Source organism: Durio zibethinus, unplaced genomic scaffold, assembly GCF_047325235.1.
Source record: "Durio zibethinus cultivar Kanyao isolate XHJ-2024 unplaced genomic scaffold, ASM4732523v1 HiC_scaffold_211, whole genome shotgun sequence".
Lineage (NCBI taxonomy): Eukaryota > Viridiplantae > Streptophyta > Magnoliopsida > Malvales > Malvaceae > Durio > Durio zibethinus.
The window spans coordinates 35,001-41,896 of NW_028322834.1; the positions used below are offsets into that span (position 1 = coordinate 35,001).

Genomic DNA, 6,896 nt, shown 5'->3' on the forward strand with positions numbered 1-6,896 from the left:
GCAAGATGTTGTCTAATTAGACCGCGAATTACAAATGTCTGGAAAAGCTCTATTGCTATTTCGCGAGGCAATCCACAGCGATGTAATGAAAGTGAGGGGCCAACAAGAATGACAGAACGTCCCGAATAATCGACTCGTTTGCCAAGCAAAGTCTCACGAAATCTTCCCTCTTTGCCTTCAATTACATCTGAAAACGACTTGTAAACCTTATTATGATTATGACCGTCCCTCATTGGTTGTCCGCGGGTTCCATTATCAAGAAGTGTATCCACGGCTTCTTGTACCAATTTTTCCTGACACATTACTAATTCCCCTGGCGTAGATCTACTTGTTGTTAATAAATCGGTAAGAGTATTATTTCGATAGATAACTCTTCTATAGAGTTCATTAATATCCGAACTCATTAGTTTACCCCCATCTATCTGAATGATCGGTCTCAACTCGGGAGGAAGAACCGGTAATAGACATAAAACCATCCATTCTGGTTCTATATTTGTTCGAATAAAATGCTTAGCCAATTCCATGCGTCTAACCAAAAAATCCTTTCTTCTTCCAATTTTTCGATCTTCCCATTCATTACCCGCGAGGCCTTCTTCTCCTAATTCTTTCCATTCGACCAACGAATAATCGATAAGAATTCGCAAATCTAGATCGGTTAATTGTTCTCGAATAGCACCTGCTCCAGTAGAAATTTCTCGATTTCGAAATGTATCGAAACCTTGGGTAGTAAAAAAAAGTGGGATACTGTATTTCCAGGATTGAATTTCATATTCGAATGAACCTCGTAATCGTAAGAAAGTAGGTTTTTTAGCGATGGGCCTAGCAAAAGCAAAATTAGGATAGGGCCCTACAGGATCTCTCCCCCCCCCCCTCAAAATCGGACATGAGAGTTTCCTCTCATCCGGCTCAAGTAGTTACACCAAATAAAGATAAAGAAAGGAGTTCTCGCTTTCAAATTCTAGAACCCCCCCCAAAAAAAGGTCTACTCTTTACTCAAGTTCCAAAGAAACATTTCATTGATTCATTCTTCTTTTATTGATTTATATTTTCTTAATTCTTTATTCAATTCGAAATTAGGACATAAATGAAATGTGAAATTCTTGAGTAGTCTACTTCCCCTCGAATGATGAATCCTCTTAAATTAAAGGAGTGTCATAAGGGATTTACTTGTCTATGTACCCTTCCATTCGATCTCTTAGGTCCTGCCTTACCTTACCTCGACGGTTATACCACGATGCCCTTAACTTAAAGCCTAAGCCTATATGCGATGTATAGACTCCTGCAACCATGACATATTTGTTTACTTGAACATAATTTCATTTCTTTCTAAAAGAACTAAAAGAAATGAGAATGGTTAATTCCACAAAAGAAAGAAGTCTTTTTTTTTCACGAGGTACAACTCAAAATTCCTATTTATTTATTTTTACTGACTCGACCATAGACCAATTCCCTTTTTATTTGGGAGTATTGAATACACCCATAATTCTGAGCTTCATGTTACTCCTCCCAAGAGACATGTCATGTCAGATCCAGGGCATCCCAATTCGATTGAATGGGATGACAGTTTCTCATTGCTAATCGGTAAAATCATAATTTCGATCAAATCACACATCGCAGTATACTAGACCCTCTAATTCTTTAAGAGGTTTATCTAAAAGATTGGCGATATAACTAGGACGACGTTTCAAATACCATACATGAGTTACTGGACATGCCAGTTTTATGTATCCCATTTGATATCTTCGTATCCGATAATCAACAAATTCAACTCCGCATTGTTCACAAAATTTAGGGCCCTGCTTTTCATTTCCAATTACTCGATAATTTCCACAAGCGCAAATTCCACTTTTTATAGGTCCAAAAATTCTTTCACAAAATAATCCATCCTTTTCCGGTTTATTGGTTTTGTAATGAAAAGTATAGGGTTTTGTCACCTCTCCAACGGTTTCTCCATTAGGTAGGATTTTATTGGCCCAAGCACTTATTTGTTGGGGAGAAACTGAGCCAATTCGGAGTTGTTGATGTTTATATCGGTCGATCATAGAAGACAAATTCTGATTCATTCCGATTAAGCTTCCTTCCTATTAATCTGGAAGTTCTTCTCAGATACAAGGAAATGATTCAGTTCCAGAGCCAAAGATCGTAATTCTCGGACGAGCAATCGAAAAGATTCTGGAGCATTTTCAGGTTTAGGTATTGTTCCTCCAATGATCATAGTACCAAGTACTTCTTGGCGAGCTCTAATATGATCAGATTTATAAGTAAGCATTTCTTGTAAAATATGAGCAACACCAAATCCCTCTAGAGCCCAAACCTCCATTTCTCCTACCCGTTGTCCTCCTTGCTTGGACCTTCCTCTAAGTGGTTGTTGTGTAACAAGTGTATAATGTCCACTGGAACGCCCATGTATTTTATCATCAACTTGATGAATTAATTTCAAGATATAAGGTTTTCCTATTATAACAGGTTGTTCAAAAGGGTCCCCCGTTCTTCCATCAAATAGTCTGCTTTTTCCTGGATACTCGGGTTCAAATACCCATGGATTCGCTGTTTGCTTACCGGCTTCATATAATTCGGAAAACACTAGTTTTCTCGAAGCCTCTTGTTCATATCTCTCATCAAACGGTGCTATTCGATAATGTCTATCTAGTAGACTCCCTGCTAACCCAAGCGAGCATTCAAATATCTGTCCCACATTCATTCGTGAAGGGACTCCTAATGGGTTGAAGACCATATCAACAGGTCTTCCGTCTTGCAAATAAGGCATATCCTGTCTAGGTAAAATTTTGGAAATGATACCCTTATTTCCATGTCTTCCGGCTACTTTATCGCCTACTTTCATTTCGCGTTTCTGTGAAATATATACACGAATCGTTTCCGGATTATAACTAGAACCCCCTTTTTTCTGGATCCATCTCACATCGATGACTCGACCCCTCCCACCTATAGGTAATTTTAGACAAGTTTCCTTTGAAGTGGATACCTGAATCCCAAGTATGGCCCGTAATAATCTATCTTCTGGAGCATATGATGATTCTTTCGCCACCTGAGGCGTTAATTTACCTACTAAAATATCGCCCGTCTCCACCCAAGATCCCAGCATCACAATTCCATTTTTGTCTAAATTGCGGAGTAAATGGGCTTCTAGGTGCGATATTTCGTTAGTGATTCTTTCAGGACCTTGGCTTGTCACATGAGTCTGAATTTCATATTTTCGTATGTGAAAAGAAGTATAAATATCTTCATATACTAGACGCTCGCTAATGAGTACCGCATCCTCAAAATTGTAACCTTCCCATGGCATATAAGCTACTAATACGTTTTTGCCCAAAGCGAGTTCGCCACCAACCGTAGCGGCACCATCCGCTAAAATCTGTCCCTTTTTAATGCATTTACCCCGCTGAACCCGGGGAGTTTGATGCATACAAGTATTTTTGTTGGAACGTTGATACATAACTAATGGAATGCTTAGAGTATCCCCATTACCCGATAAAATAATCTTGTCAGTATCGGTAGAAATGATCTTTCCCTCTTGATCGGCTATAGCGGGAACCCCTGAATCTAGAGCCAATTGGCGTTCCAACCCAGTTCCAACAATGCACTTCTCGGAACGCGAAAGCGGAACTGCTTGGCGTTGCATATTAGAACTCATTAAAGCCCGATTCGCGTCATTATGCTCGATAAAAGGAATGAGGGAAGCTCCCATAGAAAAATATTGAAAAGGAAAAATACTTCGAAGATGAACTTGTTCCCATGCAATAGTCAGGAATTCTTGGCGGTATCGAGCCGGAACAACCTGTTCTTCCTGAATACCCTGATTCAAGGCCAAAGAATTTCCTGCCGCTACCATATAATATTCATCTCGACTTGGGGATAAATAAAGCATCTGTGCTTTTTTTGATCTCTCAAATATTTTATAAAATGGACTTTCTAGAGACCCCCAACGACCAATCCTGGCATGAATTGCTAAGGATCCAATAAGTCCAACATTGATTCCTTCAGACGTGTCAATTGGGCAAATGCGTCCATAGTAACTAGGATGGATATCTCGTATCCGAAAATTAGCAGTTCGCCCGGTCAATCCTCCGGGGCCCAAATAACTCAATTTTCTCCCATGAACTATTTGTGTCAATGGATTTGTTCGATCCAAAACTTGAGACAATGGGTGTAATCCGAAAAAGGATTCATAAGTGGTTGTTAATGGAGTCGAAGTTACCAAATTCTGAGGAGTCGGTATCAATTTATGCCTAATTGCTCCGCATATAGTTCCTCTAACTACATTTTCTAAACGAACCAGAGCCAATCCGAATTGATCTTGTAAGAGATCCGCTACAGAACGAATACGCTTATTTTTCAAATGATTCATATCGTCAAGTGTACCCATTCCAAATTTCATTCCAATCAAATGATCCGCAGCTGCCAATATATCTCGCGGTAACAAAAATGTATTGTTCTGAGGTATATTAAGATTCAGTCTCTGGTTCATATTTCGTCGACCAATCCTTCCTAATTCACATCTTTGCTGAAAGAATTTCTTTTGTAATTCCTTACACAAGGATTCAGAAAATACCGGATCCCCGCCTACACAAGAAAATTGTTGATAAAACTCCAAAATGGCATTTTCTTTTGACCCAATTTTTTTTTTTTCCTTATCGGTCAGGAAAGACAAGAAAATTTCAGGGTAGCAAACATTCTCTAGAATTTCTCTTAGATTCGAACCCATAGCTGATGATAGAACTAGAATAGATATTTTCTGTTTCCTACTTACACGAGCCCATATCCTTGCTTTTCTATCAATCTCTAATTCGAACCTCCCCCCCCAATCTGATATTATGGTACCAGTATAGACCGAAATTCCGTTAGGATCCAATTCTGATCGATAATAGATACCGGGGCTTTGCAATATTTGATTGATCACAATTCTGTATATTCCATTTACTATAGAAGTTCCGAGGGAGTTCATTAAAGGAATGTTTCCAATAAAAATTGTTTGTTCTTGCATATCCTTACTGGTTTTCAAAATTAATCCTGCGGATACATATAATTTAGAAGAATATGTGAGTGATTCATATACAGCATCCCTTTCTTTTATCAACGGTTCCACCAATTGATATGTTTCCACAAATAATTGAAATTCAATTTCTTGATCTGTATCTTCAATTTTTGGAAACTTATCAAGTTCTTCTGTTAAGCCCCGATCCATGAACCCACAAAATCCTTCAAATTGTATCTGATTCAACCCAGGTATTGTATACATTTCCCCATTTTCATTCCCGAGCATTTTGAATTTCCCATTTATCAAAAAAATCCCATTCTTTTCTCATTCTTCATCGAATCATATGAATCGATCTAATAATGATGGAATTGAATTTCTATTCTGTTTACTGAATCACATGAAATTTTATCTAACTCCATATACCATATAATATATATGGAATGTATGAAATGCGTATGAACGGAAGAAGAAAAATTATACTCAAATTTTAATTTATATTTATAACAAACAGCTACATAAAAGAATTGATAAATGCCATTTAGCCTTATGGAGTTTTGTATAGAATATCAAAAAAAAAAATAATAATTCAATTTCTACCATTATTATGATATTCCATATTCCAATCCGATTGAATACCAGAAAAATGAAATGAATTCCTGATTTGATCTGTTCGTTGAGATAAAGACAAAATAATCATAAAATATATATCGGGAGAGAGTTGATTTTTCTAGCACTTAATTTTTTCATAGATTCCATTGTTCTGTTCAAAAAATGATTCGCAGAGAAGAGAGATGTTTTTACCCATTTTTTAGTTTTTTATTTTTTAGTAGAATATTTAGAATATGATTGAAGTGCGTACGAAAAGAGGGCTTGTATTTATTAAACATATGCAGATATAGCATTTCTATTTATATATGTCTTTCCTCTTTTCTTTTTATTCCATTATAGCTCTCTAGTGGAGACAACACATGGCGTGCTCTATCAAAAATTCTATTTTTTCTTTAATTTTAATCTATTCAATGAAAAATTGAAACACGATAATTTCTTGCTGATTCCCTATGGACATCATATCTAGATAGATAAAATACCTCATTAGATAACTAGAGCTGTGTAACAACTTATGTTCGGGGGTTTACATAGACTCATAATTGCTGTTATATTATTATAATATAATTTATAATTATATAATTTATAATTGAAATTAAGAAAGTTTTTTTATTGAATTGAAAAATTGAAAAAAAAAATCAATACTAATTAGTTATGTATCCATTTTTATTTTCTTATACCATTAGAGAAAGACAAGTGAAGAAGAATCGTCCATAAATTTGCCGTCAATAGTTAATAGTTAATGGTTCCAATTTTTTTGTCCTGCATTTTTACTTTTGTAACTGAGAATCCACATTTTCTTTTTCAATAGAAAAGAAAAAAGAAAGGGAAAGTTTTTGTTTTTAGATATTGTGTGTCTTGAGATACTATAACCAATTGAAGGTATGGATCCAATCTAAAAATAAAAAGGGGATACTCTCATTTTTTTGTTTGTAGCCTTTTGGCGACATGGCCGAGCGGTAAGGCGGGGGACTGCAAATCCCTTATTCCCCAGTTCAAATCCGGGTGTCGCCTGATCAACAAAAAACGCGAAATCCTATATTCTGTTTTGCTGATATAACTCGACCAATTTTCTCCGGCAAAAACAAGTGTAAGAAAAGGACTCTTGATACTTTCTTGATTATAAACTTGATTATAAACTTCCGGAGGTTTTGTTTTCTAAAGTGTTGTAAATCCTTACGTCTAGGATTCAAGGAAAAACTAGAGTAGTGGAAGGGAATGAGTAAATCTTGATATGGTAGCCCCTCCCCTACTAATAGAGGGGCTACTATCGGAGTCTTGAATTAGATTGGAT

At 36.5% G+C, this 6,896-nt stretch overlaps 1 non-coding gene across 1 annotated transcript; it reads left to right on the forward strand.

Annotated features, from left to right (window-relative positions):
- Window positions 1-6,544: 6,544 nt before the first annotated feature.
- On the forward strand, window positions 6,545-6,616 carry TRNAC-GCA (transfer RNA cysteine (anticodon GCA)). The gene has a single exon. It is a non-coding gene; the product is annotated as a tRNA-Cys (tRNA).
- The last annotated feature ends 280 nt before the right edge of the window (window positions 6,617-6,896 follow it).